General features: G+C 40.7%; 1 pseudogene; it reads right to left on the reverse strand.

Annotated features, from left to right (window-relative positions):
- The window catches only part of LOC147882485 (heat stress transcription factor A-7a-like), a 28597-nt pseudogene extending 17363 nt beyond the window's left edge, over positions 1 to 11234 (reverse strand).
- Between the last annotated feature and the right edge of the window lie 640 nt (positions 11235 to 11874).

The following is an 11874-nucleotide window of genomic DNA, read 5'->3' on the forward strand; positions in this document are numbered from 1 at the left end:
TATCTACTAGCTGCCCATGATAACCAATGCCTCCAACAAGCACACAATGGCCAGCCACTTGCTGCAAAGGATGCATCAACAGCCAATGATTCCCACGAGACAACGTCAAGACCAACGGACAACGGTCTCCTTCCAACGCTAGGTTGCTAGAGCACTGGAGCGCTGGAAGATAACCCAAAGTGATTCTTGTAGCTACATTGTAGAGCAAACAGATTTGGATGATGTCTACCCAAAATCTCTCCGTGAATGAGAGAATCAAGCTCTCCAAAGCTCTCGGTAGATCTCTCGAAGCAGTGCCCGTTCTCCTCTCACCGAGCTCCTCGTAGATCAAATGCCATGGGCTCTGATACCAGTTGTGAGAGAGTAGAGCACACACAAAGGGAGAGGAGACACCAAAAGTGGTGGAGCAAAAGCTACTCCAGCTTATTCCTCTATCATATATATATGAGTATACATGGGCACTGTACAAGTGGGTGGGCACACTGCCCTTTACCCCAACACCTGCAATAGCCACCTCATGAACTATGTGCACAAGCAAGTGGACTTGAGTTGTCATAATGCTCGAGGGAAAGTGCTTCTCAAGCAAGCATATGGCTTCGATGGATGCCACCCTAGCATTCTCGATGCTTAATATGTAGATCTCTTTTTGAGATATCCACCTATTTCACATGTCCATGTAAGATATTTTCATAATCAGTCTATAGATTAATCACCTTAAATTGAAGAAAATACAATCAATGTGATTTGATAGTAATCATACCTCACAGTACCACAGATCTTGAATATAGCATTTCTAACATCTTCTTATAAGCACCCTTTTATTGTAATTGGGAGGATGAATTATCAAAGAAACAAAGAAGTCATGTCAACAATATAACATAATCATAATTATGCTAACACATCACGATTATCGGTACACTAATTGTACAACTTAGAATACCTATAAGACCTTATGCCAATCACAGGACTTGAGCTCACTAAGCTTATTGTCCTTTGAAAATGCTCCTTTCAAGCAACGCATGTACCCTGTCGGTGTTTGAAAAGAGGCAATGTCCACCTTGACTGCTACCTTCCCCCTCGTAGAGAGGATCCACGTTGCTTTCGAGAGGACAATTTTTTCCGAAACATGCACTTGGAGCCACAAACGAGACATCCTATTCATAGCACACAAGTCTTCTCGCACTCCTCTCGAGTCTTTGGAACCAACGAAGTGTGCCCAAATAGTAGCCCCCATATTCTTGAAGATATGCATGGGATCCAACTGACCCCAATAAGGAAGCTCGTAAAAGATCGATAGCCTCTGCATATAAGGAGGACGTTCCTCTCCATTTGCCCTCCAAGCTTGAATCTAGTCACTTGCCTTCAAATATGATGGTGGTGGATCAAGTTGACCTCCACGTGCGAGATGGTCAAGCAGAAGGTATCGAGCATGACCTTCATAAACATTTTTCCTCATATGTTTGGAGTATCGTGCAAGCGATTTCAAACCTAGTCCACAAATAGGACAAGCATGGTACCCACTTGTAACAAGTCCTGCACGCATGCATGAATGTGTTAGTATAAGACATGCATGTGAAAGAGATTCATAAAAGCATAATCCTATATTTACTTGTAGAGACACAACCACGTACCTGTGCACTCTCCATATCCTGGATAGTCATGCATGGTCCACATCAAGATACCCCTGACCAAAATATCATTGGTATGTCTAGGAGCTCTGGAAATATCAAAGACCTGCACTCCTCTCCATAATATGTGTAACTCCTCTATCAAAGGTGCCATGTAACGTCCATATTTTTTGCCTTGTACTTCCCTGGCACAAGTAGTGCAAGCATGAGGTGTTCCTTTTTTATTGTTAGCCATGGTGGGATATTGTAATTCACCACAACTATGGGCCATGTCGACCAAGATGTCGAGTGTAATCCGAAAGGATTTACACCATCCATGGCGAGCCCAAGATGCAAGTTGCATGGCTCCCTCGCAAAGTCCGGCCACTGATTGTTTATGTGCTTCCAAGCTACACAATCTGCAGGAATACTCAATGTGTCATCAATGGACTAATGAGATGCATGCCATGTCATCAACTTCGCTATGGATTTGCATCAGAACATGTGCTGTATTCTTGCAATGATGGGAAAGTGTCTTAAGACCTTTACCGATATCTGCTCACCGTGCAAGTCATCTCTATATCATTGTTCCCCACACTTTGGACAACTAGGTAAATCTCCATGCTCACGATGAAAGAGAATACAATCATTACGGCAAGCATGGATGGTATCATAATCCATACCCACCATTGTTAGCATCTTTTTCGCTTCATCTCTTGATGCGAGCATGGTATTTGGTGCAGGAACATCTTTTGGAGCAACCTATCATAATTCAAACATACATAGGCTTCGAACAATGATGATTCGGTACACTAATCCATACATGATGATTCTCAAAACAAACAATATCCAAATAATGAGTCAAATTAATGCAAGAGCTAACCTCATTAAGGCCGAGACACTTGTATCCGACCACCTATACTTGCAGATTCAAGATTGAGAAACAAGCACGTAGTTTAGACATCCTAGCACCCTCGTACAACTATGTTGATTGCAACTCTCACATATTGACCTCACACTCTGACATCACATGTACATGGGATGTAGTGTCCCTAAAAATAGAATCCATCATGTCGACCATACCCTCGTCATCATCTGGGAGACTATAGTCTTGCTCAAAGTGTGAAGGTATATGTGTACCCTTGTCAACCTCCTCATCCTGTTTTAAGATTTTGTGTAAATATAAGATCTTGTATTTCCTAGTACCCAATATTAACCGTGAGCTTAAATAGCTTTAACTTACCGATAATCCATAAACACATGCAACACCAATGGTGGGTACTGGTTCGGGCTCCTCCCCATACATCCGCAAGTGGCGCATGATAATAAGACGTTGATGTCGAGGCTTCTCGCTTGCAATGAGTGCAATGACAATATAACCTCTCCGTAAGCCACTTTGTGCTTCCGGGCATTGGCACATCATCAGACGAGCTTCGACTCATCCCTTCCATCTATACTTATAAAATCACAACATAAGTTGCAAGGAAATATATTAACAATTATAGAATAGCATCTATGAGCTTCTTTTTTAACTTTAAACATAAAGTGTCTAAAGCATCGCTATATAGCAACGTTTTGCTCTATTTCATCGCTATATAGCGATGCTGTGGGTTTTACTTTCTTTAGCACTCTCTAATCTCTATTGTAAGCAAGGCAATCTCTCCTCCCACCTATTTCCGATGACCTCCCACTCTATTCTCCACTCCTTACCACTACTTAACCCTCTCCTAGCTCTTGTTCTCCCTCTCCACCCTTCTCCCTCTTTGGTTTCTTGAAAGGAAGTTTTTCAAGAGGTGAGTTTCTTTGAACAATGTAGGTAGGTTTTTTATGAGATTTCATTTTGTGAGTGCTTCTCCTTGTATTGCTAAACATGTGTACTATTTTTCATGCTTGATTCCAAAGGATTGAAACAAAAAACGAGATTTCAAGAAAGAAAGAAGATTCACCTCTTCTAGTCTTTTTTGTATTTCTCTTCCTTCTCTTTCTCCTTGTCTCCTCAATCCAATCTTTTTGAGAAGTTGCTTTTGTAATCTCCTCCTTCCTCTAACATCTTATTTGAAAAATGGTATGTTTTCTCTCTTTTGTAGGGCCAGTCCACAAAACACCGAGTGGGACGTACTATTCTAGGTAAGTGCTTCCTCTTTTTTCCATTTGTTATTTTTGTTATTTGCATTGATGGGTGTAGGAACCCTCTCTTCCCCTCTCTTCCCTCTTCTTTCCCTCCTCTCCTCTTCTTTCCCTCCTTTCCTTCTTCTTCTCCTTCAGTCTCTCAATCTCTTTCCCCCTCTTTTTCCCTCTTTCCTTTCCCTCTTCTTCTCTCTTTCCCCCTTCTCTTATGCTCATGCATAAGCATAAGCATGAGCATATGTCTCCTTCTCTTATGCTTATGCTTATGCTTATGCATAAGAGAGTCTTATGCATAAGCATAAGCATAAGCATAAGAGAAGGAGACATATGCTCATGCTTATGCTTATGCATGAGCATAAGAGAAGAGTCTTATGCATAAGCATAAGCATAAGCATAAGAGAAGGAGACATATGCTCATGCATAAGCATGAGCATATGTCTCTTTTTTCCTCTTTCCTTTCCCTCTTCTTCTCTCTTTCTTTCCCTCTTTCCCCTTTTCCAATCTCTCTTTCCTTTCCCTCTTCTTCTCTCTTCTCCTCTTTTCCCCCCTCTTTTCCCTCCTCTTTTCCCTCCTCTTTCTCCCTCTTTCCCTCTTTCCCCCTCTTTCTCTCTCTTTTCCCCTCTCTTTCCCCTTTTCCCCCCTCTTTTCCCTCTTCTTCTCTCTTTCCCCTCTTCTTTCCCTCCTTTCCTTCTCCTTCCCTCTTTCAATCTCTTTCCCCCTCTTTTTCCCTCTTTCCTTTCCCTCTTCTTCTCTCTTTCCCCCTTCTCTTATGCTCATGCATAAGCATAAGTATGAGCATATGTCTCCTTCCCTCTTTTCCCTTTTCCAATCTCTCTTTCCTTTCCCTCTTCTTCTCTCTTCTCCTCTTCCCCCCCCTCTTTTCCCTCTTTCATGCTCATGCATAAGCATAAGCATGAGCATATGTCTCCTTCTCTTATGCTCATGCTTATGCTTAAACATAAGAGGAGTCTCTCCTCTTATGTTTAAGCATAAGCATGAGCATAAGAGAAGGAGACATATGCTCATGCTTATGCTTATGCATGAGCATAAGAGAAGGAGACATATGCTCATGCATATGTCTCTTTTTCCCTCTTCTTCTCTCTTTCTTTCCCTCTTTCCCCTTTTCCACAATCTCTCTTTCCTTTCCCTCTTCTTCTCTCTTCTCCTCTTTTCCCCCCTCTTTTCCCTCCTCTTTTCCCCCTCTTTCCCTCTCTTTCCCTCTTTCCCCCTCTTTCCCTTTCTTTTCCCCTCTCTTTTCCCTTTTCCCCCCTCCTTTCCCTCTTCTTCTCTCTTTCCTCTCTTCTTTCCCTCCTTTCCTTCTCCTTCTCCTTCTCCTTCCCTCTTTCAATATCTTTCCCCCTTATTTCCCTCTTTCCTGTCCCTTTTCTTCTCTCTTTCCCCCTTCTCTTATGCTCATGCATAAGCATAAGCATGAGCATATGTCTCCTTCCCTCTTTCCCCTTTTCCAATCTCTCTTTCCTTTCCCTCTTCTTCTCTCTTCTCCTCTTTCCCCCCCTCTTTTCCCTCTTTCATGCTCATGCTCTTATGCTCATGCATAAGCATAAGCATGAGCATTTGTCTCCTTCTCTTATGCTTACGCTTATGCATAAGACCTCTTTCCCCCCTCTTTTCCCTCCTCTTTTTCCTCCTCTTTTCCTCCTCTTCTCCTCTTTTCCCACCTCTTTTTCCTCCTCTTCTACTCTTTTCCCTCCTCTTTTCCTCTTCTTCCTCTTCTTTCCCTCTTCTTCCTCTTCTTTCCCTCTTGTTTCCCTCTTTCCTTTCCCTCTTCTTCTCTCTTTCCCCTCTTCCAATCTCTTTTCCTTTCCCTCTTCTTCCTCTTCTCCTCTTCTTTCTCTTTTCCCTCTTCTCTCCTCTTCTTTCAATGCTTGAGTCGATTGATTAACATAGTATATTGTTGTTGGCTTTGACTCATCAAAGTAATCTATTTTTGACAATAATCTTCTGAGCCATATAGCCTCACATGCACCTGTAGTGAGTGCTCTATATTCTGCTTCAGTCGAAGACAAAGACACACCTGGTTGTTTGTTTGACAACCATGATATAGCACCTTGACCAAGGAAAAGTGCATATCCTTGTGTCGATCTCTTGGTCTCATGATCTCCGGCATAGTCACTATCACAGTATCCATGCAACCATGGATGACTTCCTTTGTATTCTATCCCAAACTGTCTTGTACCTCTGATGTATCTCAAGACTCTTTTGGCTGCATTCCAGTGAGACTGTTTTGGATTCGCCATAAACTGTGCTAGTGAGCTTACTGCAACAAATATCTGGTCGAGGGATAGTCAGATATATAAGAGATCCGATGAGCTGCCTGTAGTACTTGTCATTGATTGTAGGCTTTTCTGAATCTTTAGTAAGTTTCAAACTCTATTCCATGGGAGTGGGTGCAATCTTGCAATCTACCATATGAAACTTCTTCAGGTTACTGTCAACATACTTGAGTTGATTCATAAATGTGCTACTTGAATCTCTCCAAAACTCAATTTTAAGACAATAGTTCATAAGTCCAAGATCTTTCATGTCGAACTCTGCAAATAAGTCTTGTTTTAGTTTTTTGATGAAGCTATCCTTGCTTCTTGTCACAATCAGATCATCTATGTACAAAAGTGTAATAGTAACGTCTTCCCCTTGAACTTTGTAGTAGAGTGTATGATTTGCATTGGATTTCATGTATCCCAGATCAGTAAAATACTTGTCAATTTTATGTCAATTTTACTGTACCAACTTCTGGGTGCTTGCTTTAAGCCGTAGAGACTTTTCTTGAGATGGCAAACCTTATTCTCCTTTCCTGGTTCAACATAACCTACTGGTTGTTGCATGTAGACTTCCTCGTCTAGATAACCATTGAGAAATGCATTCTTGACATCGAGCTGATACACATTCCATCTGCTGAGTGTCGCTATTGGTATCAAGAACTGTATGGAATCCATCTTTGCTACTGGAGCATAAGTCTCATCATAAAATTGACCATATTGCTGTGCAAATCCTGAGTGGCATTGCTACCGATTGGCGGTATCAAGATGACCAAAAGAAGTAGGCGGTCATCGATGAATTAAAACAAAAATACCCTAACCCACCAAATTGGGAGTTTAATGAGAATTATATGTGAGAGCGCATGGGTTTGGTCTTGAAGCACTGTAGATCAACCTTGCGTACTTCCATCGCAAAGGGGATGGCTAAACCCAGGTGGGCAGACAAAGCTAATTGGAAGTTCTTCAAGAAGCAGAATAGGGACCATCCTGAAATGTTCGAGGGTCAGAGGAGGGCTGCGAAGAGACGGCTAGACATCGTAGGTACTTCGCACTTTGGTGCAGGTGGACGGTTGGCGTTCAAGGGAACCGTGGTAAGTCTACTTCTTCTTATTTAATGTATTATTCTATTTGTTTTACTACATATTACATGCACTTTATCTAACTCTAACTCTCGTAAATTGGATCCACAGCAAGCTGTGATGGGTCATCTTCCTACAGATGCAGAGACGTGACGCGCATTTCGCATAGGAACAAAGTTGTGGTTTATTGAGCAAGAGGCAATGGGAGCAATGGTCGATTGGGCTGAGGTGGCTGCTCGCACGGTATAAGTCTACTCCTACTTATAATCTCACTTTTTAAATTGTTTTATTCTTTAACTTCCAATCTAATTTTCAATTTATATGGTTCACTCTTAGGGTCAAAGCTCGAGCATCCCATCACCGGAGGTGAGCAATCACCAGGGCCAAGGATCAGATGCACGTGACAAGGATTAGGAAGAAGACGTAGCTCATGAGGACCAAGGACCAAGCCAACAAGACGAGGACAATTTGAATGAGTAGTAGTAGTAGTAGTAGTAGTAGTAGTAGTAGTAGTAGTAGTAGTAGCAGTTTGCATATACTTCGCCATGTATGTCATTTTGTATATCCGCTCGTTTGAGCAATTTTATATCACCCTTTTCGAAAGAGTAATTTTGTAACAAACAATGTTGTATATGTTCGACATGTATATGCTTTTGTTGCTCGATCATTTCATTTGAGCGACTTGTATCACCCTTTTCGGAAGGGAAATTTTGTAATTTTTTTGGTAATTACAAAAAAAAAAGTTAGTGTGGCAAAACAGTGCTTGCTATGGCCCTATTTAGCCCCACTAATTCTTTTTTTTTAGTTCTATTAATTGTCGCTATATAGCAACGATTATCAGTGTCGCTATATAGCGACGTTTATCAGTGTCGCTATACAGCGACAGTTTATAGCGACGGTTCTTTTTTGACGCTTTTAACGACTTTAATAATGATGTTTGCGCCCGTTTAAAAAAAAAAATAATGTAAAAAGCATCAGTATTTTCATTGAAAAAGGACCTATGCCTTATAGTGATGCATAATGATCTCATTTAGGTCTATCCTTGGGTTGAGGAGAAACTCACATAGTGTATTTTAGAATGATTACTTAGTTGCATGTATGTATAGAACAAAATTTTGATGTTTTTGAATAAATTGCTATATTCTATAGTCTTTAGGATGCATGCTTCACATGCAACATAGCACTTGTAATGCTTTAACAGTCTCATTCCAAATACTTATTCCATAATTTTTTGCTCCCATGTCCAAGTTTGGAATGTGTACTACAACTTGAAGAAAAAGTTTGCCAAATTTCATTGAGCAATCCATAAGTTATGGGTCATGCAAGATACCCATATACAGAAAAGTCCCTAAACCTCACCAAAAATGGCTACACCCAAGCAAACAATGACCCCCCTAGCTATTGTTTTTCTTGCTCCTCTAAGGTACTTGTCAAGCTCATGATATAGGTTTCTTTTGGCAGGACATGATGGAGGCACAAAGTTGTATAGAGCACAAATATCAGGATGAAGAGGACCTTAAGCGAAAGAAGGAGTTACTATGGGCATACAACTTGGCAGAGACAAGCAAGCAATGTGTGATCTGAGTGTGTGAAGAGGTCTATCTGGCCTAAAGAGCTGCAAGATGCTTGCTATAGAGAGGTTGATAAGATAGTTAGGAGTTTGGAATTTCCTTGAGCCACAAAATGTCATTGTATTTTAAAAAAGTAAAAACCTTGCAAAAATTTCTTGGACTTGTGGACATTCTCGACCTGCCATCATCCGTGATCTATAGTGCTCGTAATACCTAATTTTTCGTCAAGCTGCTTCCATGTTAGTATGTAAATGTTTTAAGTAGCTCAGTGGTTGCAACTTAGATAACCAATCTAAAGGGGACTGTTTTAGTATAGCAATGTGCAACAAATTTTAGGATAGCACGGCAGTAGTACATGATAAGTGATCGCTAGCATGGTGGTTGGTTGCACTAGGATATTAACAGCCACCAGCATGGTAGTTATTGGGATATACTAAAAACAAGCATGGGATTTACTGTTTGGGATTTATAAAAAATAATTTAATAAAACTAGCATGATGGTTGTTTGGAATATACTAAAAATCATGGGATTTATCATTTGGGATTTACAAAGACAAGTGTGGTGGTTAGTTTGGGATTCACTAAAAGAAGCATAGTCTCAGATACATTTTCCATTTTGAACTAGGATAAGTGAAATATTATTTCCTTGCAATGAGACTACATTTTCTTAGTACTATCTCAGTCCTCCTCGTCCACTGCTCCAAGACATCCAATTTGAAGACACTCTTATCCTTCTTTCATTGTGGCATAGGTTGCCTCTCGAACTTAATAGCTCTTACTAGATGAGAGTACACAAATGTTTGTGGACTCTTTTGTAGCAGTTCATAATTGCGGCCTCTCTTGGATGTTTTTTTGTACCAAAAAGCACCGACTACTACATCCCACTTCTCATAGGTTGTTCCCCAATTATCCTTAAATGCTTCCTCAACCTTGTGCTTAGGTTTTGTGCTCTGCAACAGAAAGTATGGGTCATCTTCCTCGTTCTCCCAAGATCCAACAACAACTGCAAAGTTATCCCTCTCTTCAAGACAGTCAATGAGGTCATCAAAACTTCCCCCAAACTGTGGTGATTCATTTGTCTCTCCATTATTGTCACTCCATCTGAACGTAGAGGGAAAACTTGAACTCGCTCCCATGTCTTCACAGTTATAATGTTCTGACACATCATGATCCCTTATGATGCACGCATTGTAGAAACAAGAAAGTTTTCTTGTATTAATCAGTTGGTTGTTTGAAAAGACCCATAGCTGTGTAGACCATGAACTCCTTTAATTTTATCATAATCGTGTCGGCTTCTCCATTGCACTTCATCCACTTTCACTTCATGGAACACTCTCCGTACTACACTATTCTTAAGGCTTTGCTTAATGTATGTTGAATGTGCGCATGTGGAGAGGTTGGCTGTAAGATATGTTACAGCATCATGGGCATCATTGAGTTTTTCTTGAGGGCATGTTAATTGGTGTTTAAACAAAGCTTGCTTAATAATAACACCGCATCCATCATCTTCACCCTTGCCTTGGCTAGACCCAAATAAATTCCACATCATGTCTAGTGGTCAGGGATTTGAACCTTGAGACAAAGTAGACTCCACTGGTTGATTAAAATTGAGAAGCAGCACCATCTGACCACACCTAATGTTGTTTTATAATTTTTGCATGGGGATTTTCATTTTTCAACCATTCCCAATGTAGTAGAAAAGCATACTGCACAAATAAGGTATCATGTTCTCTATCATCTGAAATGTAGAAATGGTATGTGCGTTGCATTAACTTGGACTCCTATGAGTCAGCAACAAGCAAATTGGCATCAGGCGGGGAAGAATCAAGCAAAGGATTGTATGTGATATGCACAAGAATTGTTATCTGCTTGTTGTACCAGTGAGGACTTTGTATCTCATCTTGTTCTTGAAATTTTTCAACAAAATCTAGTATGACAGAGACAATAGTGTCATGGGGAAAATTGGCAAGGCATGTCCTGAACTGCTTATCCTACCAGCTGGCCATGAAATTGTGAAGCACATGTTTTAGGATGGATTGAACCATGTGACCTATAAGCTCCCTTGGCCGCGAGTGCTCTTATATGACAGTAGCCATCTCTTGTTATCGGATCCTTCAACATTGACATTTTCAAATCTCCTTCATTTTAGAGCAACGTGGTTGTCTTCTCTAATTTCATTTGGATAGACATGAAATGTCTTCTTCTTCAACTTCAAACTGCAATGCTTGCATGTGCCATGAATGCATTCAATGCGGTGCCGCTCATGATCTCCCTTTGGATAAACCATTGGCTCCCATAGAGACCTTCTGCTACAAAACCTGCTCTCCCTTACAACACATGATGAGGATCTAGGTGGCCTACATGCTGTGCATTCATCAGGGAGGCATGGGCATCGATCCCCATGGAGCAATGCTCCAACATGACTAGGTCTCAAGTCATTCATAGCTTGCCAAGCCAGTTCAAATTCTATGTGTGTTTTGCAACAACAAACATTCCTATCTTTGATCAGTTTCTTGGGCTTACCGTATACTCAGAGCTCCTCTGCCCAATTGGAATGTCCGGATTCCGATCCATAAACTTGAGATACAACTCTATCTGCTGTTGACCCAATATGTTTGAACAATAGTGAGCCCCCTTTTTGCATGACCAAAACAAGACAAAACATAGTCTACTTCAAGTAACCATCATATTAGAAAATTTGGGAAAATACCAATACTTTGGAAATTTTCTTTTCAATCTAGTTTTTGCTATATCTTGATTATCAAAAGTTCAAAGTTGGTAGAGTTTGTTAATTTAGAATCTACTCTTCAAGAGCTTTCCAATGATCACATGTGACATGAGGGGGCTTTGATAAAAGCTTGAAAGGGCTCATCATCCCCCTATTTTAAGATCTTTGCAAAATGGGACTTGGGATTTTCCCAAATTCCCTAATATGGTGTTAACTGTACATAATGAACCAAAACAATTTTCAACCACCACGCTAGTTTAGGACGGTTACAATTTCAACTACCGGACTAGTTTAGGATAGTCACAATTTTAATCACTGGGCTGGTTTAGGACACGTTTAGGAGAGTCAACCATCGGGCTTGTTTAGGACAGTCACAATTTCAACCACCGGAATGGTTTAGGACACTGTCACAATTTCAACCACCGGCCTGTTTAGCTTGACGGTCTCAACTTCACATATTAGACAATAACAAGTATATTGTTTTTC

Source organism: Dipteris shenzhenensis, chromosome 29 (genome assembly GCF_047967505.1).
Source record: "Dipteris shenzhenensis isolate YYH24624 ecotype China chromosome 29, Dip_SZ_1.0, whole genome shotgun sequence".
NCBI lineage: Eukaryota > Viridiplantae > Streptophyta > Polypodiopsida > Gleicheniales > Dipteridaceae > Dipteris > Dipteris shenzhenensis.